The 25,000-nt window shown below is 36.6% G+C and overlaps 2 long non-coding RNA genes across 2 annotated transcripts; one reads left to right on the top strand and one right to left on the bottom strand.

The window, feature by feature from the left end:
- Positions 1-5,472: 5,472 nt before the first annotated feature.
- Positions 5,473-8,163, bottom strand: LOC118565734. The gene is made up of 3 exons (XR_004932557.1): positions 7,953-8,163; positions 6,671-6,928; positions 5,473-5,645 (listed from the first exon to the last, which is right to left on the bottom strand). It is a non-coding gene; the product is annotated as an uncharacterized LOC118565734 (long non-coding RNA).
- Positions 8,164-24,145: 15,982 nt separating this feature from the next.
- On the top strand, positions 24,146-24,413 carry LOC118565738. The gene is made up of 2 exons (XR_004932561.1): positions 24,146-24,263; positions 24,336-24,413. It is a non-coding gene; the product is annotated as an uncharacterized LOC118565738 (long non-coding RNA).
- The last annotated feature ends 587 nt before the right edge of the window (positions 24,414-25,000 follow it).

Genomic DNA, 25,000 nt, shown 5'->3' with positions numbered 1-25,000 from the left:
GCTCAACCATGCAACCTTAAAATGTGAAGGTTTATTGCTTTAAGGCACATATCGTGCTTTTTAATGCTTTCCTTTTCACATTTCACATTCACTTGTGGTTTATATAAATTGGGACTACAATGCATTGGTCTGAATTTCTTGTTAATTTACCCCCATGTTGCCACCCCTGCTCCGAGTTGCTTCTATGAGCAACTAATTTTGATGCTGTCCCTTTAAATTTAAATGAGACACTTCCCATTCCACCTTCTCCAGGTCATAGAGCGTTTCACTCCAACCTGTTCAGCCATTTTTGTAAAACCCAACAACTCAACATTTGCACTTATCCACTTGTAGCAAAAACGAAAATTATGGATTCTCAAAATTAGTTAACTGGGGGTTTTGACCTTGTTTAGCAGGTATGCAGCAAATAACGTCAAGTAGCTGTTCACAAAATGTAACAGAATAGAGAAAACTGAATGGCTTAAAAAAAAAAAGACTCAAACAGAATTTAAAGATATCCATGCAGCACCTGGACAGACTACATTAAAATTTCCTGCACACCTAAACACTCCAAGTACAAAGAAAAAAAATATATAAGGTCTAAAAAAGTGGATTTTGCATGATATTCTCCCTTTAAAATGCTGAGAAGAATATTCAGTCCCTCCTACATGTTTTTAAGATCTGTCTTTTTTTTCTTTTAGTGAAAATGTGACAGAAGGAAAGAAGTGTTTTTTGATATTTCTGTTTGGCCCTAAAAATGTTGCATTTAAGAAATTAGCTTCTAATAATAATTCCACTACTCCTTTTATTTTCTGGATCATTGGGTTTGTGCACAGAATTCCACATGCAGGTTTGGAAAGTACATTGGAACAAAAAAATATCCAATGACCTACAAGATAGCTGTGAGAAGATGTATTGACGTAACAATACTAAACAGATGAGGAGCAGTTGTGCCGTCTGTCATAAGCATAGCTGGAAACAAATGATACTGCTGAAACCCAAGAACGTTTAAAAAAAATGCACTTTGTTGATCTGCTTAATATTGATCACATAAACAACACAACAGTTATTGAAAAAAAGAGCAAAACCACCTATAGAAAAACATTCATATGTGTATGAATAGATTATATATATATATATATATATATATATATATATATATATATATATATATAAATGTACACTACCTCAGGTTGGGCTTCCAGGAAGAAAGCATGAGAGTACTATATGAATCATTGGTATATTTGTTGTATAAAAGCAAAAGTGTATGAAAACATACATTTAAAAAACATTTACAGACTCTTTCAAAGGGTAGAAAACAACTATCCAAAATGGACTTATTGCACACTAATGATCCTTCTCTTCTACTTGGATTTTCTCTCTTCTGGTGTAGCAGAACAAACCTTCAGAGAAAACTGTGGTTGCAAACCGTGACGTTTAAAGACCTGGAGGAGTAAGAGAAAGTTAAAAAAAAGTTAATAGAAAAATGCTCATTAACCAAAAAAAAAAAAAAGCATGAAACCGAAGCTAGTCTCACCTCTGTCAAAACAGCATTCATTTCCAATTCTGAGAATACGTTCAGAGACTTCACCCGGATGTTCATAGCAACAAGATAATCTATTGGCACAGACACACCAGAGACTACAGTAAACAATGGCTCCAAAAGGTTGATATGAGAACAAATAAATAAATAAAGGCATGAAAAGTACAAAGCAAAAATAAAAAGCATTTTCTTACTTGGTCCTTTGGTTGCAGGTCATACAGGTTTCACCAAATTGATGTTTGTTGACATGAGGTACAAAATGTTTTAGAATGAAATTACATGTTTTGCACAGCAATTAGCAATAAACTAAAAGTTCTGAGTTAACACAAAATAATTAAATGTAACTGGAAACAGCTTTTTTTTTGACAATTCAAAAGAGTTCTGGCTAAATTGCCTGATGGTTCTAAAATATTGCACTGGCCTCAAACTTTAGCTGGTAACGGCATGACCTTTGATGCTGGTTACCTTGGCCACGAGTCACGAAGAGAAATATTAAATAGTTCTCTCAGCCGTTTCTTGAGAAAAACATGATTTTAACAGTGTAGAAAACAATAAAGTATTAATAATTAATTTAATGTTTATTCCTTTTATAACTGACCATGGTATGATTGGGTTAGTTCCCTTCGAGGTCTACAATACCAGAAATGAATGGACTTTGCAGAAATAACCTCTGCAACGTCCATTAATTTCTGATAATTTACACCTCATTTGGCTTTATCCCTTAATTCAACTAAATTAGTATACCTGGTGTTAATGTGTCTCATTTAGAGACAATCAGTCTTCATGTTAAAATGTAATATTCCATTAGCTAACGTTAAAGCATTTTGTTAACTGCTCTAGAACTAACTGCACTAGAACTAGCAATATTTATAATTTTGTAGTGTTACTTATGGATCTCATTTATCCTAGTCCATCATTAGTAAATGAAAATAGATTTTATCAGCCGTGAAACATTGTTTTTAATTCAAAACGTAGTAAATCTAAAGCTTTTTTAGGTCATCCTAACCTGTGTAGTCTAATCTTTGCTGGATAAATCTCCCCCTAGTGGATAGAAAGGGTGTTCTTTGTCTCGTCTTATGGGGCTCCAATTGAAAACTGTGTGAAAGACGGAGACTACTATTGGTTCATTTAACACCATATTTTGAAAGAGTACCTGAACGTTATACTAGGGTAATAAGAAAATTCTCTAGGTACCTATAAGATGCCTACCTCTAACTTTATGTCACGTGGCATGGGAGGAACACAAGACTGTACAGATATTGTTGGGCAAAACCAAACAGGTATTTCGTTAGACATCTTACCGGTGACAGCGCTAAGTTGTACTCCACTGCTTCTGATGTTTTCAAACACAGAAAAGAGCATGAATGTGTATTTAGTTCCAGCAGAGAGAAATGAGACTGTATGGTCCACTGGTCCATCTCCATCTGGTGCACTGATGTTTGTCTCTGTGCCATTAAACTGGAGAACAAAGCTGGTGTTGCTGCTGACTTTATTCCACTGCAGAGTGATGCTGGTCTCATTTTGTTCTGATACTCTCACAGCCTCTGCGTTTTTGGGAGCTAAAATACAAGATGAATTATTCAATTATTATACCATTGTCTGGGTGAATACTGGATTGTGATTGGCTTTAGGGTGTCCGTTAAAAAGTGTTGTAAGACACCTGTAAAAAATTTCGGCCAAACTTGCCAGATTGTTCTAAATTTTTTCGCTGGCTCAAACCTTAGCTGGTAACAGCAAGACCATTGATGCTGGTTACCTTGGCAACGAGTCACAAAGAGATATATTAAATAGTTCTCTCTGCCATTTCTTGAGAAAAACATACGACTTTAACAGTGTAAAAAACATTAAAGCATTAATGAGTGATTTAATGCTTATTCCTGTTATAACTGACCATAGTATAATAGGGATAAGTCCGTTCAAGGTGTGCATTATCAGAAATGAATAGACTTCTCATAAACAACCTCTGCGTCTTCCATCAATTTCTGATAATTAACACCTGGTTTAGCTTTATCCCTTCATCTAAATTAGTATACCTGGTGTTAATGTATCGCATTCAGACACAATCAGTCTTCATGTTAAAATGTAATATTCCATTAGCTAACGATTAAAGCGTTTTGTTAACTGCTCTTATGACACTAGAACTAGCAATATTTATAATTTTGTAGTGTTACTTATGGATCTCATTCATCCTAGGCCCTCATTAGTAAATGAAAATAGATTGTATCAGCCGTGAAACATTGTTTTTAATTCATAACGTAGTAAATCTAAAGCTTTTTTAGGTTATTCTAACCTGTGTAGTCTAATCTTTGCTGGATAAATCTCCCCCTAGTGGATAGAAAGGGTATTCTTTGTCTCGTCTTATGGGGCTCCAATTGAAAACTGTGTGAAAGACGGAGACTACTATTGGTTCATTTAACCATATTTTGAAAGAGTACCTGAACATTATACCAGGGTAATTACAAAATTATCTAGGTACCTTTAAGATGCCTACCTCCAACTTTATGTCGCTTAGCATGGGCAGAATACAAGACTGTACAGATATTGTTGGGTAAAAACAAACAGGTATTTCCTTAGACATCTTACCGGTGACAGCGCTAAGTTGTACTCCACTGCTTCTGATGTTTTCAAACACAGAAAAGAGCATGAATGTGTATTTAGTTCCAGCAGAGAGAAATGAGACTGTATGGTTCACTGGTCCATCTCCATCTGGTGCACTGATGTTTGTCTCTGTGCCATTAAACTGGAGAACAAAGCTGGTGTTGCTGCTGACTTTATTCCACTGCAGAGTGATGCTGGTCTCATTTTGTTCTGATACTCTCACAGCCTCTGCGTTTTTGGGAGCTAAAATATAAGAAAAATTATTAAATTATTATACCATGGTCTGGGTGAATACTCGATTTTTGATTGGCTGAAGGGTGTCCGTTAAAAAGTGTTGTAGGACACCTATAAAACATTTCGGCCAAAATTGCCAGATTGTTCTAAATTTTTTCGCTGGCTCAAACCTTAGCTGGTAACAGTAAGACCTTTGATGCTGGTTACCTTGGCAACGAGTCACAAAGAGATATATTAAATAGTTCTCTCTGCCATTTCTTGAGAAAAACATATGACTTTAACAGTGTAAAAAAACATTAAAACATTAATGAGTGATTTAATGCTTATTCCTGTTATAACTGACCATGGTATAATCGGGATAAATCCGTTCAAGGTGTGCATTATCAGAAATGAATAGACTTCTCATAAACAAACTCTGCGTCTTCCATTCATTTCTGATAATTAACACCTGGTTTGGCTTTATCCCTTCATCTAAATTAGTATACCTGGTGTTAATGTGTCGCATTCAGAGACAATCAGTCTTCATGTTAAAATGTAATATTCCATTAGCTAACGTTTAAAGCTTTTTTTAACTGGTCTTATGAACCTAGAACTAGAAATATTTATAATTGTGTAGTGTTACTTATGGATCTCATTCATGCTAGTCCCTCATTAGTAAATGAAAATAGATTGTATCAGCCGTGAAACATTGTTTTTAATTCATAACGTAGTAAATCTAAAGCTTTTTTAGGCCATCCTAACCTGTGTAGTCTAATCTTTGCTGGATAAATCTCCCCTAGTGGACAGAAAGGGTGTTCTTTGTCTTGTCTTATGGGGCTCCAATTGAAAACTGTGTGAAAGACGGAGACTACTATTGGTTCATTTAACCATATTTTGAAAGAGTACCTGAACGTTATACCAGGGTAATTACAAAATTCTCTAGGTACATTTAAGATGCCTACCTCCAACTTTATGTCACGTGGCATGGGAGGAACACAAGACTGTACAGATATTGTTGGGTAAAACCAAACAGGTATTTTGTCAGACATCTTACCGGTGACAGCGCTTAGTTGTACTCCACTGCTTCTGATGTTTTCAAACACAGAAAAGAGCATGAATGTGTATTTAGTCCCAGCAGAGAGAAATGAGACTGTATGGTTCACTGGTCCATCTCCATCTGGTGCACTGATGTTTGTCTCTGTGCCATTAAACTGGAGAACAAAGCTGGTGTTGCTGCTGACTTTATTCCACTGCAGAGTGATACTGGTCTCGTTTTGTTCTGATACTCTCACAGCCTCTGCGTTTTTGGGAGCTAAAATATAAGATGAATTATTAAATTATTATACCATTGTCTGGGTGAATACTGGATTGTGATTGGCTTTAGGGTGTCCGTTAAAAAGTGTTGTAGGACAACTGTAAAAAATTTCGGCCAAACTTGCCAGATTGTTCTAAATTTTTTCGCTGGCTCAAACCTTAGCTGGTAACAGTAAGACCATTGATGCTGGTTACCTTGGCAACGAGTCACGAAGAGAAATATTAAACAGTTCTCTCAGCCGTTTCTTGAGAAAAACATACGACTTTAACAGTGTAAAAAACATTAAAGCATTAATGAGTGATTTAATGCTTATTCCTGTTATAACTGACCATAGTATAATTGGGATAAATCCGTTCAAGGTGTACATTATCAGAAATGAATAGACTTCTCGTAAACAACCTCTGCGTCGTCCATTAATTTCTGATAATTAACACCTGGTTTGGCTTTATCCCTTCATCTAAATAAGTATACCTGGTGTTAATCTGTTGCATTCAGACACAATCAGTCTTCATGTTAAAATGTAATATTCCATTAGCTAACGTTAAAGCGTTTTGTTAACTGCTCTTATGACACTAGAACTAGCAATATTTATAATTTTGTAGTGTTACTAATGGATCTCATTCATCCTAGTCCCTCATTAGTAAATGAAAATAGATTGTATCAGCTGTGAAACATTGTTTTTAATTCATAACGTAGTAAATCTAAAGCTTTTTTAGGTCATCCTAACCTGTGTAGTCTAATCTTTGCTGGATAAATCTCCCCCTAGTGGACAGAAAGGGTGTTCTTTGTCTTGTCTTATGGGGCTCCAATTGAAAACTGTGTGAAAGACGGAGACTACTATTGGTTCAATTAACACCATATTTTGAAAGAGTACCTGAACGTTATACCAGGGTAATTACAAAATTCTCTAGGTACATTTAAGATGCCTACCTCCAACTTTATGTCACGTGGCATGGGCAGAACACAAGACTGTACAGGTATTGTTGGGTAAAACCAAACAGGTATTTCGTTAGACATCTTACCGGTGACAGCGCTAAGTTGTACTCCACTGCTTCTGATGTTTTCAAACACAGAAAAGAGCATGAATGTGTATTTAGTTCCAGCAGAGAGAAATGAGACTGTATGGTTCACTGGTCCATCTCCATCTGGTGCACTGATGTTTGTCTCTGTGCCATTAAACTGGAGAACAAAGCTGGTGTTGCTGCTGACTTTATTCCACTGCAGAGTGATGCTGGTCTCATTTTGTTCTGATACTCTCACAGCCTCTGCGTTTTTGGGAGCTAAAATACAAGATGAATTATTCAATTATTATACCATGGTCTGGGTGAATACTGGATTTTTGATTGGCTGAAGGGTGTCCATTAAAAAGTGTTGTAGGACACCTATAAAACATTTCGGCCAAAATTGCCAGATTGTTCTAAATTTTTTCGCTGGCTCAAACCTTAGCTGGTAACAGTAAGACCATTGATGCTGGTTACCTTGGCAACGAGTCACAAAGAGATATATTAAATAGTTCTCTCTGCCATTTCTTGAGAAAGACATACGACTTTAACAGTGTAAAAAACATTAAAGCATTAATGAGTGATTTAATGTTTATTCCTGTTATAACTGACCATGGTATAATCGGGATAAATCCGTTCAAGGTGTGCATTATCAGAAATGAATAGACTTCTCATAAACAAACTCTGCGTCTTCCATTAATTTCTGATAATTAACACCTGGTTTGGCTTTATCCCTTCATCTAAATTAGTATACCTGGTGTTAATGTGTCGCATTCAGAGACAATCAGTCTTCATGTTAAAATGTAATATTCTATTAGCTAACGTTTAAAGCTTTTTTTAACTGCTCTTATGAACCTAGAACTAGCAATATTTATAATTGTGTAGTGTTACTTATAGATCTCATTCATCCTAGTCCCTCATTAGTAAATGAAAATAGATTGTATCAGCTGTGAAACATTGTTTTTAATTCATAACGTAGTAAATCTAAAGCTTTTTTAGGTCATCCTAACCTGTGTAGTCTAATCTTTGCTGGATAAATCTCCCCCTAGTGGATAGAAAGGGTATTCTTTGTCTCGTCTTATGGGGCTCCAATTGAAAACTGTGTGAAAGACGGAGACTACTATTGGTTCATTTAACCATATTTTGAAAGAGTACCTGAACGTTATACCAGGGTAATTACAAAATTCTCTAGGTACCTTTAAGATGCCTACCTCCAACTTTATGTCGCTTGGCATGGGCAGAATACAAGACTGTACAGATATTGTTGGGTAAAAACAAACAGGTATTTCCTTAGACATCTTACCGGTGACAGCGCTAAGTTGTACTCCACTGCTTCTGATGTTTTCAAACACAGAAAAGAGCATGAATGTGTATTTAGTTCCAGCAAAGAGAAATGAGACTGTATGGTTCACCGGTCCATCTCCATCTGGTGCACTGATGTTTGTCTCTGTGCCATTAAACTGGAGAACAAAGCTGGTGTTGCTGCTGACTTTATTCCACTGCAGAGTGATACTGGTCTCGTTTTGTTCTGATACTCTCACAGCCTCTGCGTTTTTGGGAGCTAAAATACAAGAGGAATTATTCAATTATTATACCATTGTCTGGGTGAATACTGGATTGTGATTGGCTTTAGGGTGTCCGTTAAAAAGTGTTGTAGGACACCTGTAAAAAATTTCGGCCAAACTTGCCAGATTGTTCTAAATTTTTTCGCTGGCTCAAACCTTAGCTGGTAACAGTAAGACCATTGATGCTGGTTACCTTGGCAACGAGTCACGAAGAGAAATATTAAACAGTTCTCTCAGCCGTTTCTTGAGAAAAACATACGACTTTAACAGTGTAAAAAATATTAAAGCATTAATGAGTGATTTAATGCTTATTCCTGTTATAACTGACCATAGTATAATAGGGATAAATCCGTTCAAGGTGTGCATTATCAGAAATGAATAGACTTCTCATAAACAACCTCTGCGTCTTCCATCAATTTCTGATAATTAACACCTGGTTTAGCTTTATCCCTTCATCTAAATTAGTATACCTGGTGTTAATGTGTCACATTCAGAGACAATTAGTCTTCATGTTAAAATGTAATATTCCATTAGCTAACGTTTAAAGCGTTTTGTTAACTGCTCTTATGACACTAGAACTAGCAATATTTATAATTTTGTAGTGTTACTTATGGATCTCATTCATCCTAGGCCCTCATTAGTAAATGAAAATAGATTGTATCAGCTGTGAAACATTGTTTTTAATTCATAACGTAGTAAATCTAAAGCTTTTTTAGGTCATCCTAACCTGTGTAGTCTAATCTTTGCTGAATAAATCTCCCCCTAGTGGACAGAAAGGGTGTTCTTTGTCTTGTCTTATGGGGCTCCAATTGAAAACTGTGTGAAAGACGGAGACTACTATTGGTTCATTTAACCATATTTTGAAGGAGTACCTGAACGTTATACCAGGGTAATTACAAAATTCTCTAGGTACCTTTAAGATGCCTACCTTCACCTTTATGTCGCTTGGCATGGGCAGAATACAAGACTGTACAGATATTGTTGGGTAAAAACAAACAGGTATTTCCTTAGACATCTTACCGGTGACAGCGCTAAGTTGTACTCCACTGCTTCTGATATTTTCAAACACAGAAAAGAGCATGAATGTGTATTTAGTTCCAGCAGAGAGAAATGAGACTGTATGGTTCACTGGTCCATCTCCATCTGGTGCACTGATGTTTGTCTCTGTGCCATTAAACTGGAGAACAAAGCTGGTGTTGCTGCTGACTTTATTCCACTGCAGAGTGATGCTGGTCTTATTTTGTTCTGATACTCTCACAGCCTCTGCGTTTTTGGGAGCTAAAATATAAGATGAATTATTCAATTATTATACCATGGTCTGGGTGAATACTGGATTTTTGATTGGCTGAAGGGTGTCCGTTAAAAAGTGTTGTAGGACACCTATAAAACATTTCGGCCAAAATTGCCAGATTGTTCTAAATTTTTTCGCTGGCTCAAACCTTAGCTGGTAACAGTAAGACCATTGATGCTGGTTACCTTGGCAACGAGTCACAAAGAGATATATTAAACAGTTCTCTCAGCCGTTTCTTGAGAAAAACATACGACTTTAACAGTGTAAAAAAACATTAAAACATTAATGAGTGATTTAATGCTTATTCCTGTTATAACTGACCATAGTATAATAGGGATAAATCCGTTCAAGGTGTGCATTATCAGAAATGAATAGACTTCTCATAAACAACCTCTGCGTCTTCCATCAATTTCTGATAATTAACACCTGGTTTAGCTTTATCCCTTCATCTAAATTAGTATACCTGGTGTTAATGTGTCGCATTCAGAGACAATCAGTCTTCATGTTAAAATGTAATATTCCATTACCTAACGTTTAAAGCGTTTTGTTAACTGCTCTTATGACACTAGAACTAGCAATATTTATAATTTTGTAGTGTTACTTATGGATCTCATTCATCCTAGGCCCTCATTAGTAAATGAAAATAGATTGTATCAGCTGTGAAACATTGTTTTTAATTCATAACGTAGTAAATCTAAAGCTTTTTTAGGTCATCCTAACCTGTGTAGTCTAATCTTTGCTGGATAAATCTCCCCCTAGTGGACAGAAAGGGTGTTCTTTGTCTTGTCTTATGGGTCTCCAATTGAAAACTTTGTGAAAGACGGAGACTACTATTGGTTCAATTAACACCATATTTTGAAAGAGTACCTGAACGTTATACCAGGGTAATTACAAAATTATCTAGGTACATTTAAGATGCCTACCTCCAACTTTATGTCACGTGGCATGGGAGGAACACAAGACTGTACAGATATTGTTGGGTAAAACCAAACAGGTATTTCGTTAGACATCTTACCGGTGACAGCGCTAAGTTGTACTCCACTGCTTCTGATGTTTTCAAACACAGAAAAGAGCATGAATGTGTATTTAGTTCCAGCAGAGAGAAATGAGACTGTATGGTTCACTGGTCCATCTCCATCTGGTGCACTGATGTTTGTCTCTGTGCCATTAAACTGGAGAACAAAGCTGGTGTTGCTGCTGACTTTATTCCACTGCAGAGTGATACTGGTCTCGTTTTGTTCTGATACTCTCACAGCCTCTGCGTTTTTGGGAGCTAAAATACAAGATGAATTATTATACCATTGTCTGGGTGAATACTGGATTGTGATTGGCTTTAGGGTGTCCGTTAAAAAGTGTTGTAGGACACCTGTAAAAAATTTCGGCCAAACTTGCCAGATTGTTCTAAATTTTTTCGCTGGCTCAAACCTTAGCTGGTAACAGTAAGACCATTGATGCTGGTTACCTTGGCAACGAGTCACGAAGAGAAATATTAAACAGTTCTCTCAGCCGTTTCTTGAGAAAAACATACGACTTTAACAGTGTAAAAAACATTAAAGCATTAATGAGTGATTTAATGTTTATTCCTGTTATAACTGACCATGGTATAATCGGGATAAATCCGTTCAAGGTGTGCATTATCAGAAATGAATAGACTTCTCATAAACAAACTCTGCGTCTTCCATTAATTTCTGATAATTAACACCTGGTTTGGCTTTATCCCTTCATCTAAATTAGTATACCTGGTGTTAATGTGTCGCATTCAGAGACAGTCTTCATGTTAAAATGTAATATTCCATTAGATAACGTTTAAAGCGTTTTGTTAACTACTCTTATGACACTAGAACTAGCAATATTTATAATTTTGTAGTGTTACTTATGGATCTCATTCATCCTAGGCCCTCATTAGTAAATGAAAATAGATTGTATCATCCGTGAAACATTGTTTTTAATTCATAACGTAGTAAATCTAAAGCTATTTTTTAGGTCATCCTAACCTGTGTAGTCTAATCTTTGCTGGATAAATCTCCCTCTAGTGGATAGAAAGGGTATTCTTTGTCTCGTCTTATGGGGCTCCAATTGAAAACTGTGTGAAAGACGGAGACTACTATTGGTTCATTTAACCATATTTTGAAAGAGTACCTGAACGTTATACTAGGGTAATTACAAAATTCTCTAGGTACCTTTAAGATGCCTACCTCCAACTTTATGTCGCTTGGCATGGGCAGAATACAAGACTGTACAGATATTGTTGGGTAAAAACAAACAGGTATTTCGTTAGACATCTTACCGGTGACAGCGCTAAGTTGTACTCCACTGCTTCTGATGTTTTCAAACACAGAAACGAGCATGAATGTGTATTTAGTTCCAGCAGAGAGAAATGAGACTGTATGGTTCACTGGTCCATCTCCATCTGGTGCACTGATGTTTGTCTCTGTGCCATTAAACTGGAGAACAAAGCTGGTGTTGCTGCTAACTTTATTCCACTGCAGAGTGATACTGGTCTCATTTTGTTCGGATACTCTCACAGCCTCTGCGTTTTTGGGAGCTAAAATACAAGAGGAATTATTCAATTATTATACCATTGTCTGGGTGAATACTGGATTGTGATTGGCTTTAGGGTGTCCGTTAAAAAGTGTTGTAGGACACCTGTAAAAAATTTCGGCCAAACTTGCCAGATTGTTCTAAATTTTTTCGCTGGCTCAAACCTTAGCTGGTAACAGTAAGACCATTGATGCTGGTTACCTTGGCAACGAGTCACGAAGAGAAATATTAAACAGTTCTCTCAGCCGTTTCTTGAGAAAAACATACGACTTTAACAGTGTAAAAAACATTAAAGCATTAATGAGTGATTTAATGCTTATTCCTGTTATAACTGACCATAGTATAATAGGGATAAATCCGTTCAAGGTGTGCATTATCAGAAATGAATAGACTTCTCATAAACAACCTCTGCGTCTTCCATCAATTTCTGATAATTAACACCTGGTTTAGCTTTATCCCTTCATCTAAATTAGTATACCTGGTGTTAATGTGTCGCATTCAGAGACAATCAGTCTTCATGTTAAAATGTAATATTCCATTAGCTAACGTTTAAAGCGTTTTGTTAACTGCTCTTATGACACTAGAACTAGCAATATTTATAATTTTGTAGTGTTACTTATGGATCTCATTCATCCTAGGCCCTCATTAGTAAATGAAAATAGATTGTATCAGCTGTGAAACATTGTTTTTAATTCATAACGTAGTAAATCTAAAGCTTTTTTAGGTCATCCTAACCTGTGTAGTCTAATCTTTGCTAGATAAATCTCCCCCTAGTGGACAGAAAGGGTGTTCTTTGTCTTGTCTTATGGGTCTCCAATTGAAAACTGTGTGAAAGACGGAGACTACTATTGGTTCAATTAACACCATATTTTGAAAGAGTACCTGAACGTTATACCAGGGTAACTACAAAATTCTCTAGGTACATTTAAGATGCCTACCTCCAACTTTATGTCACGTGGCATGGGAGGAACACAAGACTGTACAGATATTGTTGGGTAAAACCAAACAGGTATTTCCTTAGACATCTTACCGGTGACAGCGCTAAGTTGTACTCCACTGCTTCTGATGTTTTCAAACACAGAAAAGAGCATGAATGTGTATTTAGTTCCAGCAGAGAGAAATGAGACTGTATGGTTCACTGGTACATCTCCATCTGGTGCACTGATGTTTGTCTCTGTGCCATTAAACTGGAGAACAAAGCTGGTGTTGCTGCTGACTTTATTCCACTGCAGAGTGATGCTGGTCTCATTTTGTTCGGATACTCTCACAGCCTCTGCGTTTTTGGGAGCTAAAATATAAGATGAATTATTAAATTATTATACCATGGTCTGGGTGAATACTGGATTTTTGATTGGCTGAAGGGTGTCCGTTAAAAAGTGTTGTAGGACACCTATAAAACATTTCGGCCAAAATTGCCAGATTGTTCTAAATTTTTTCGCTGGCTCAAACCTTAGCTGGTAACAGTAACACCATTGATGCTGGTTACCTTGGCAACGAGTCACAAAGAGATATATTAAACAGTTCTCTCAGCCGTTTCTTGAGAAAAACATACGATTTTAACAGTGTAAAAAAACATTAAAACATTAATGAGTGATTTAATGCTTATTCCTGTTATAACTGACCATAGTATAATAGGGATAAATCCGTTCAAGGTGTGCATTATCAGAAATGAATAGACTTCTCATAAACAACCTCTGCGTCTTCCATCAATTTCTGATAATTAACACCTGGTTTAGCTTTATCCCTTCATCTAAATTAGTATACCTGGTGTTAATGTGTCGCATTCAGAGACAATCAGTCTTCATGTTAAAATGTAATATTCCATTAGCTAACGTTTCCAAGGGTTTTGTTAACTGCTCTTATGACACTAGAACTAGCAATATTTATAATTTTGTAGTGTTACTTATGGATCTCATTCATCCTAGGCCCTCATTAGTAAATGAAAATAGATTGTATCAGCTGTGAAACATTGTTTTTAATTCATAACGTAGTAAATCTAAAGCTTTTTTAGGTCATCCTAACCTGTGTAGTCTAATCTTTGCTGGATAAATCTCCCCCTAGTGGACAGAAAGGGTGTTCTTTGTCTTGTCTTATGTGGCTCCAATTGAAAACTGTGTGAAAGACGGAGACTACTATTGGTTCATTTAACCATATTTTGAAAGAGTACCTGAACGTTATACCAGGGTAATTACAAAATTCTCTAGGTACCTTTAAGATGCCTACCTCCAACTTTATGTCGCTTGGCATGGGCAGAATACAAGACTGTACAGATATTGTTGGGTAAAACCAAACAGGTATTTCGTTAGACATCTTACCGGTGACAGCGCTAAGTTGTACTCCACTGCTTCTGATGTTTTCAAACACAGAAAAGAGCATGAATGTGTATTTAGTTCCAGCAGAGAGAAATGAGACTGTATGGTTCACTGGTCCATCTCCATCTGGTGCACTGATGTTTGTCTCTGTGCCATTAAACTGGAGAACAAAGCTGGTGTTGCTGCTGACTTTATTCCACTGCAGAGTGATGCTGGTCTCATTTTGTTCTGATACTCTCACAGCCTCTGCGTTTTTGGGAGCTAAAATACAAGATGAATTATTATACCATTGTCTGGGTGAATACTGGATTGTGATTGGTTTTAGGGTGTCCGTTAAAAAGTGTTGTAGGACACCTGTAAAAAATTTCGGCCAATCTTGCCAGATTGTTCTAAATTTTTTTGCTGGCTCAAACCTTAGCTGGTAACAGTAAGACCATTGATGCTGGTTACCTTGGCAACGAGTCACGAAGAGAAATAGTAAACAGTTCTCTCAGCCGTTTCTTGAGAAAAACATACGACTTTAACAGTGTAAAAAACATTAAAAGATTAATGAGTGATTTAATGCTTATTCCTGTTATAACTGACCATAGTATAATAGGGATAAATCCGTTCAAGGTGTGCATTATCAGAAATGAATAGACTTCTCATAAACAACCTCTTTCATCTTCCATCAATTTCTGATAATTAACACCTGGTTTAGCTTTATCCCTTCATCTAAATTAGTATACCTGGTGTTAATGTGTCGCATTCAGAGACAATCAGTCTTCATGTTAAAATGTAATATTCCATTAGCTAACGTTTAAAGTGTTTTGTTAACTGCTCTTATGACACTAGAACTAGCAATATTTATAATTTTGTAGTGTTACTTATGGATCTCATTCATCCTAGGCCCTCATTAGTAAATGAAAATAGATTGTATTAGCTGTGAAACATTGTTTTTAATTCATAACGTAGTAAATCTAAAGCTTTTTTAGGTCATCCTAACCTGTGTAGTCTAATCTTTGCTGGATAAATCGCCCCCTTTTTTCTGGTCTTATGGGGCTTCAATTGAAAACTGTGTGAAAGACAGATACTACTATTGGTTCACTTCACACCATATGTTGAAAGAATAACTGAACGTTATACTAGGGTTATTCCCAGTGGCGGGTGGTGAAAAAATATCTTGGTGGGGCTGGCCAATAGATTTTCCTGCCTAACCCAGTACATGCATTTAAATTCAAAGTCGGAAAATTACTACGATTTCACAATAAGCATTTATTTAATAAAAAAACAATGTTCACAAAGGATTATTTTGGTGGTTTTGTCTTATTAATCCTTTTCAAAGACTCATGCCAGAGGGTTTGCATACACTGTACATGTACGTATATTATTACGAAATGAACGTTTACGTCTTGACTTAAATATATATCCTAATTTTTTATTTATATAATGTTTTAAGTAGAACAATGACCAGTGCAAAATTAAGTTGTATTTACCAGAGATGAAGTGTAGAATGCAAATTCTGTCATGGTATGATGGCTCCCACAGTCGATTGGGAGTGTCTGCCTGCATCCTTTTCATTGAAATTATCCATTTCTTTCTTCTTTCTTCGTCCTTCGGTAAACGAAAGAAACGTACATCCGACGATTTGGAATGCCTCTGTGTGCAACCGGGAGCACAACAACTCGTAGGCATTGTTTAGATTCCAAAAATAAACAAACTAAAAGTACCCGTTTTGTCACGCTGGTAAGCGAAATCTGTACTGTTTTGCCGACCACCGTTACCCGGATGTAGCGCGGATGTAGCTCGTGACGTCACACGTGAAGTGCACCTATCACTGTGCAGCTAGGGCTACTACTCCAGGAGCCCCAAACCCATTCATTTTGGCGATGCTGATTGGCCAAATGTTTATAAATCTTCCCTAGCAACAGTATACGATTGGGTATTTCGCTAAGCTTGTGGGGCTTCTTGAGTCACTGCCCCAAAAGTGTAGAAGAAGAGAAATGATACGTTCTGTTGGTGGAAATGCACTGTTAAATGATAGAGTCAATCAGTAGAAGTGTTTTAATAATTCTTATTACATGTAGCCACGTACTATTAAGTAAAAACTGACATTAATAATACTTTTAAAATCTATATATATTTTGACTTTTCCCCTCCACATCTAGGGAGGGCAGCGCCCGAGTGCCCCCTATGGGCCAGCCGCCACTGGTTATTCCAAAAGTTTCTAGATATATTTAAGAAGCCTGCCTCCAACTTTATATCGCTTGGCATGGGAAGAATACAACACTGTACAGATATTCTTGGATAAAACCAAACAGGGATTTCATTAAACATCTTACAGGCGACAGCTGCAGAAGTCCACTGCTCAGTGATGCGGGTGTCATTTTGCTCTGATACTTTGACAGTCTTGTCGCTTTTGGGAGCTATAACACAAGATTAATTATTCAGTTAGTATACCATGTTCTGGGTGAATACTGGATTGTGATTGGCTACAGGGTGTCGGTTAAAAAGGATTGTAGGACACCTCTAAAAAACTTCCAGCTAAATTGCCAGTTGGTTCTAAATTATTGCACTGGCTCAAACCATAGCTGCTAAAGGTAAGACCTTTGACGCTGGTTACCTTGGCAACTTGTCACAACGGGAAATATTAGATAGTTCTCTCAGCTGTTTCTTGAGAAAAACATACGATTGTAACAGTGTAAAAAATATAAACGTATTAATAACTAATTTAATATTTATTACTTTTATAACTGACCATGGTATAATCGGGATAAATCCCTTCATGGTGTACATTATCAGAAAAGAATGGACTTCGTGGAAAAAACCTATGTGTCTTCTATTAATTTCTGATATCTTATACCTCGTGTGGCTTTACCATTACTTCATCTAAATTAGTATACCTGGTGTTAATGTGTCTCATTTAGACACAATCAGTCTTCATGTTAAAATGTAATATTCCATTAGCTAACGTTTCAAGGGTTTTGTTAACTGCTCTTATGACACTAGAATGAGCAATATTTATAATTTTGTAGTGTTACTTTTGGATCTCATTATTCCTAGGCCCTCATTAGTCAATGACAATAGATTGTATCAGCTGTAACACATTGTTTTTAATTCATAACGTAGTAAATCTAAAGCTTTTTTAGGTCATCCTAACCTGTGTAGTCTAATCTTTGCTGGATAAATCTCCCCCTAGTGGATAGAAAAGATGTTTTTTTTCTGGTCTTATGGGGCTTCAATTGAAAACTGTGTGAAAGACAGATACTACTATTGGTTCATTTCATACCATATGTTGAAAGAATAACTGAACGTTATACAAGGGTTATTCCAAAAGTTTCTAGATATATTTAAGAAGCCTACCTCCAACTTTATATCGCTTGGCATGGGAAGAATACAACACTGTACAGATATTCTTGGATAAAACCAAACAGGGATTTCAATAAACATCTTACAGGTGACAGCTGCAGAAGTCCACTGCTCAGTGATGCCGTTGTCATTTTGCTCTGATACTCTGACAGTCTCTTCGCTTTTGGGAGCTATAACACAAGATGAATTATTCAGTTAGTATACCATGTTCTGGGTGAATACTGGATTGTGATTGGCTACAGGGTGTCGGTTAAAAAGGATTGTAGGACACCTCTAAAAAACTTCCAGCTAAATTGCCAGTTGGTTCTAAATTATTGCACTGGCTCATACCATAGCTGCTAAAGGTAAGACCTTTGACGCTGGTTACCTTGGCAACGTGTCACAACGGGAAATATTAGATAGTTCTCTCAGCTGTTTCTTGAGAAAATATACGATTGTAACAGTGTAAAAAATATAAACGTATTAATAACTGATTTAATATTTATTACTTTTATAACTGACCATGGTATAATCGGGATAAATCCCTTCATGGTGTACATTTTTAGAAAAGAATGGACTCCGTGGAAAAAACCTATGTGTCTTCTATTAATTTCTGATATCTTATACCTCGTGTGGCTTTACCATTACTTCATCTAAATTAGTATACCTGGTGTTAATGTGTCTCATTTAGACACAATCAGTCTTCATGTTAAAATGTAATATTCCATTAGTTAACGTTTCAAGGGTTTTGTTAACTGCTCTTTTGACACTAGAATGAGCAATATTTATAATTTTGTAGTGTTACTTTTGGATCTCATTATTCCTAGGCCCTCATTAGTCAATGACAATAGATTGTATCAGCTGTAACACATTGTTTTTAATTCATAACGTAGTAAATCTAAAGCTTTTTTAGGTCATCCTAACCTGTGTAGTCTAATCTTTGCTGGATAAATCTCCCCCTAGTGGATAGAAAATATGTTTTTTTCTGGTCTTATGGGGCTTCAATTGAAAACTGTGTGAAAGACAGAGACTACTATTGGTTCATTTCATACCATATGTTGAAAGAATAACTGAACGTTATACAAGGGTTATTCCAAAAGTTTCTAGATATATTTAAGAAGCCTACCTCCAACTTTATATCGCTTGGCATGGGAAGAATACAACACTGTACAGATATTCTTGGATAAAACCAAACAGGGATTTCAATAAACATCTTACAGGTGACAGCTGCAGAAGTCCACTGCTCAGTGATGCGGGTGTCATTTTGCTCTGATACTTTGACAGTCTTGTCGCTTTTGGGAGCTATAACACAAGATGAATTATTCAGTTAGTATACCATGTTCTGGGTGAATACTGGATTGTGATTGGCTACAGGGTGTCGGTTAAAAAGGATTGTAGGACCCCTCTAAAAAACTTCCAGCTAAATTGCCTGTTGGTTCTAAATTATTGCACTGGCTCATACCATAGCTGCTAAAGGTAAGACCTTTGACGCTGGTTACCTTGGCAACTTGTCACAACGGGAAATATTAGATAGTTCTCTCAGCTGTTTCTTGAGAAAATATACGATTGTAACAGTGTAAAAAATATAAACGTATTAATAACTAATTTAATATTTATTACTTTTATAACTGACCATGGTATAATCGGGATAAATCCCTTCATGGTGTACATTATCAGAAAAGAATGGACTCCGTGGAAAAAACCTATGTGTCTTCTATTAATTTCTGATATCTTATACCTCGTGTGGCTTTACCATTACTTCATCTAAATTAGTATACCTGGTGTTAATGTGTCTCATTTAGACACAATCAGTCTTCATGTTAAAATGTAATATTCCATTAGCTAACGTTTCAAGGGTTTTGTTAACTGCTCTTATGACACTAGAATGAGCAATATTTATAATTTTGTAGTGTTACTTTTGGAACTCATTATTCCTAGGCCCTCATTAGTCAATGACAATAGATTGTATCAGCTGTAACACATTGTTTTTAATTCATAACGTAGTAAATCTAAAGCTTTTTTAGGTCATCCTAACCTGTGTAGTCTAATCTTTGCTGGATAAATCTCCCCCTAGTGGATAGAAAAGATGTTTTTTTCTGGTCTTATGGGGCTTCAATTGAAAACTGTGTGAAAGACAGATACTACTATTGGTTCATTTCATACCATATATTGAAAGAATAACTGAACGTTATACAAGGGTTATTCCAAAAGTTTCTAGATATATTTAAGATGCCTGCCTCCAACTTTATATCGCTTGGCATGGGAAGAATAGAACACTGTACAGATATTCTTGGATAAAACCAAACAGGGATTTCATTAAACATCTTACAGGCGACAGCTGCAGAAGTCCACTGCTCAGTGATGCGGGTGTCATTTTGCTCCGATACTTTGACAGTCTTGTCGCTTTTGGGAGCTATAACACAAGATGAATTATTCAGTTATTATACCATGTTCTGGGTGAATACTGGATTGTGATTGGCTACAGGGTGTCGGTTAAAAAGGATTGTAGGACACCTCTAAAAAACTTCCAGCTAAATTGCCAGTTGGTTCTAAATTATTGCACTGGCTCAAACCATAGCTGCTAAAGGTAAGACCTTTGACGCTGGTTACCTTGGCAACTTGTCACAACGGGAAATATTAGATAGTTCTCTCAGCTGTTTCTTGAGAAAAACATATGATTGTAACAGTGTAAAAAATATAAACGTATTAATAACTAATTTAACATTTATTACTTTTATAACTGACCATGGTATAATCGGGATAAATCCCTTCATGGTGTACATTATCAGAAAAGAATGGACTCCGTGGAAAAAACCTATGTGTCTTCTATTAATTTCTGATATCTTATACCTCGTGTGGCTTTACCATTACTTCATCTAAATTAGTATACCTGGTGTTAATGTGTCTCATTTAGACACAATCAGTCTTCATGTGAAAATGTAATATTCCATTAGTTAACGTTTCAAGGGTTTTGTTAACTGCTCTTATGACACTAGAATGAGCAATATTTATAATTTTGTAGTGTTACTTTTGGATCTCATTATTCCTAGGCCCTCATTAGTCAATGACAATAGATTGTATCAGCTGTAACACATTGTTTTTAATTCATAACGTAGTAAATCTAAAGCTTTTTTAGGTCATCCTAACCTGTGTAGTCTAATCTTTGCTGGATAAATCTACCCCTAGTGGATAGAAAAGATGTTTTTTTTCTGGTCTTATGGGGCTTCAATTGAAAACTGTGTGAAAGACAGATACTACTATTGGTTCATTTCATACCATATGTTGAAAGAATAACTGAACGTTATACAAGGGTTATTCCAAAAGTTTCTAGATATATTTAAGAAGCCTACCTCCAACTTTATATCGCTTGGCATGGGAAGAATACAACACTGTACAGATATTCTTGGATAAAACCAAACAGGGATTTCAATAAACATCTTACAGGTGACAGCTGCAGAAGTCCACTGCTCAGTGATGCCGTTGTCATTTTGCTCTGATACTCTGACAGTCTCTTCGCTTTTGGGAGCTATAACACAAGATGAATTATTCAGTTAGTATACCATGTTCTGGGTGAATACTGGATTGTGATTGGCTACAGGGTGTCGGTTAAAAAGGATTGTAGGACACCTCTAAAAAACTTCCAGCTAAATTGCCAGTTGGTTCTAAATTATTGCACTGGCTCATACCATAGCTGCTAAAGGTAAGACCTTTGACGCTGGTTACCTTGGCAACGTGTCACAACGGGAAATATTAGATAGTTCTCTCAGCTGTTTCTTGAGAAAATATACGATTGTAACAGTGTAAAAAATATAAACGTATTAATAACTGATTTAATATTTATTACTTTTATAACTGACCATGGTATAATCGGGATAAATCCCTTCATGGTGTACATTTTTAGAAAAGAATGGACTCCGTGGAAAAAACCTATGTGTCTTCTATTAATTTCTGATATCTTATACCTCGTGTGGCTTTACCATTACTTCATCTAAATTAGTATACCTGGTGTTAATGTGTCTCATTTAGACACAATCAGTCTTCATGTTAAAATGTAATATTCCATTAGCTAACGTTTCAAGGGTTTTGTTAACTGCTCTTATGACACTAGAATGAGCAATATTTATAATTTTGTAGTGTTACTTTTGGATCTCATTCATCCTAGGCCCTCATTAGTCAATGACAATAGATTGTATCAGCTGTAACACATTGTTTTTAATTCATAACGTAGTAAATCTAAAGCTTTTTTAGGTCATCCTAACCTGTGTAGTCTAATCTTTACTGGATAAATCTCCCCCTAGTGGATAGAAAATATGTTTTTTTCTGGTCTTATGGGGCTTCAATTGAAAACTGTGTGAAAGACAGATACTACTATTGGTTCATTTCATACCATATGTTGAAAGAATAACTGAACGTTATACAAGGGTTATTCCAAAAGTTTCTAGATATATTTAAGAAGCCTACCTCCAACTTTATATCGCTTGGCATGGGAAGAATACAACACTGTACAGATATTCTTGGATAAAACCAAACAGGGATTTCAATAAACATCTTACAGGTGACAGCTGCAGAAGTCCACTGCTCAGTGATGCCGTTGTCATTTTGCTCTGATACTCTGACAGTCTCTTCGCTTTTGGGAGCTATAACACAAGATTAATTATTCAGTTATTATACCATGTTCTGGGTGAATACTGGATTGTGATTGGCTACAGGGTGTCGGTTAAAAAGTGTTGTAGAACACCTATAAAAAAACTTCCAGCTAAATTGCCTGTTGGTTCTAAATTATTGCACTGGCTCAAACCATAGCTGCTAAAGGTAAGACCTTTGACGCTGGTTACCTTGGCAACTTGTCACAACGGGAAATATTAGATAGTTCTCTCAGCTGTTTCTTGAGAAAAACATACGATTGTAACAGTGTAAAAAATATAAACGTATTAATAACTAATTTAATATTTATTACTTTTATAACTGACCATGGTATAATCGGGATAAATCCCTTCATGGTGTACATTATCAGAAAAGAATGGACTCCGTGGAAAAAACCTATGTGTCTTCTATTAATTTCTGATATCTTATACCTCGTGTGGCTTTACCATTACTTCATCTAAATTAGTATACCTGGTGTTAATGCGTCTCATTTAGACACAATCAGTCTTCATGTTAAAATGTAATATTCCATTAGCTAACGTTTCAAGGGTTTTGTTAACTGCTCTTATGACACTAGAATGAGCAATATTTATAATTTTGTAGTGTTACTTTTGGATCTCATTATTCCTAGGCCCTCATTAGTCAATGACAATAGATTGTATCAGCTGTAACACATTGTTTTTAATTCATAACGTAGTAAATCTAAAGCTTTTTTAGGTCATCCTAACCTGTGTAGTCTAATCTTTGCTGGATAAATCTCCCCCTAGTGGATAGAAAAGATGTTTTTTTCTGGTCTTATGGGGCTTCAATTGAAAACTGTGTGAAAGACAGATACTACTATTGTTTCATTTCATACCATATGTTGAAAGAATAACTGAACGTTATACAAGGGTTATTCCAAAAGTTTCTAGATATATTTAAGAAGCCTACCTCCAACTTTATATCGCTTGGCATGGGAAGAATACAACACTGTACAGATATTCTTGGATAAAACCAAACAGGGATTTCAATAAACATCTTACAGGTGACAGCTGCAGAAGTCCACTGCTCAGTGATGCCGTTGTCATTTTGCTCTGATACTCTGACAGTCTCTTCGCTTTTGGGAGCTATAACACAAGATTAATTATTCAGTTATTATACCATGTTCTGGGTGAATACTGGATTGTGATTGGCTACAGGGTGTCGGTTAAAAAGTGTTGTAGAACACCTATAAAAAAAAATACTTTTATAACTGACCATGGTATAATCGGGATAAATCCCTTCATGGTGTACATTATCAGAAAAGAATGGACTCCGTGGAAAAAACCTATGTGTCTTCTATTAATTTCTGATATCTTATACCTCGTGTGGCTTTACCATTACTTCATCTAAATTAGTATACCTGGTGTTAATGTGTCTCATTTAGACACAATCAGTCTTCTGTAACGTTTCTGGCACTGGAGCTGCTGATTGCAATCAGCACACCTGTGTCGGTCTCCGCCCTGGCTGCTTAAAAGCTCTGCTCCTCGCAGCCTCCAGTGCCAGAACGTCTCTAGCCATACGGTGAGCGCTTCCAGCCTTCTTTTGAATTCCTGTCTGCCTCTCGACCTGTTTTTGCCTCTGTTTTTGGAAACCTGTCTGCCCCTTTGGATTTGTCTGCCTGCCTGGGTCCTGCCTGTCAGCCTCAGAGAACTGGACTGCCTCTCCGTATTTCCGACCCCAGCCTGTCCGTGAGTAACGAGTTCGCCTGCCCCCTGTCTGTCTGTGCTTTCTGGATCTGACCTGAACCTGGACCTGGACGCTCTGTTGGATTCTCCCTTGGAAACCGCTGCCTGGAATAAACGGATTTTCCCCTTGACAAAGACTCGGACCGGACCTGGACAAAGAGCCCTGGATAACCCCCTCTCGGACGCCATCGATATAAGGAGTCAGAGTTCTGCCCTCAGCACGTCCAGGTTAGTGACCCTACTTCTCTCTCACCTGCCTGTCAATATCTGCTGGTCACTAACCTACGACTCTGCCTTCAGGAGTGGCCAGTCGCAGAGTGCGAGCCGAGCCAGGGGACCGCGCCGCCAGCGTCAAATAAAGACTGTTAAAGTTTTGTACTCACTTGTTTTCGGGTATTTCTTGGGTCCTCCTAAATCCATTACATCTTCATGTTAAAATGTAATATTCCATTAGCTAACGTTTCAAGGGTTTTGTTAACTGCTCTTATGACACTAGAACTAGCAATATTTATAATTTTGTAGTGTTACTTATGGATCTCATTCATCCTAGTCCCTCATTAGTAAATGAAAATAGATTGTATCAGCTGTAACATATTGTTTTTAATTCATAACGTAGTAAATCTAAAGCTTTTTTAGGTCATCTTAACCTGTGTAGTCTAGTCTTTGCTGGACAAATCTCCCCCTAGTGGATAGAAAGGATGTTTTTTTCTGGTCTTATGGGGCTCCAATTGAAAACTGTTTGAAAGACAGATACTACTATTGGTTCATTTCATACAATATGTTGAAAGAATAACTGAACGTTATACTAGGGTTATTCCAAAAGTTTCTAGATATATTTAAGAAACCTACCTCCAACTTTATATCGCTTGGCATGGGAAGAATGCAACACTGTACAGATATTCTTGGATAAAACCAAACAGGGATTTCATTAAACATCTTACAGGTAATAGCTGTAGTAGTCGACT

The sequence above is a fragment of the Fundulus heteroclitus genome, chromosome 14 (assembly GCF_011125445.2).
Source record: "Fundulus heteroclitus isolate FHET01 chromosome 14, MU-UCD_Fhet_4.1, whole genome shotgun sequence".
NCBI classification, from domain to species: domain Eukaryota; kingdom Metazoa; phylum Chordata; class Actinopteri; order Cyprinodontiformes; family Fundulidae; genus Fundulus; species Fundulus heteroclitus.
This window is presented reverse-complemented; position numbering and strand designations above follow the sequence as displayed.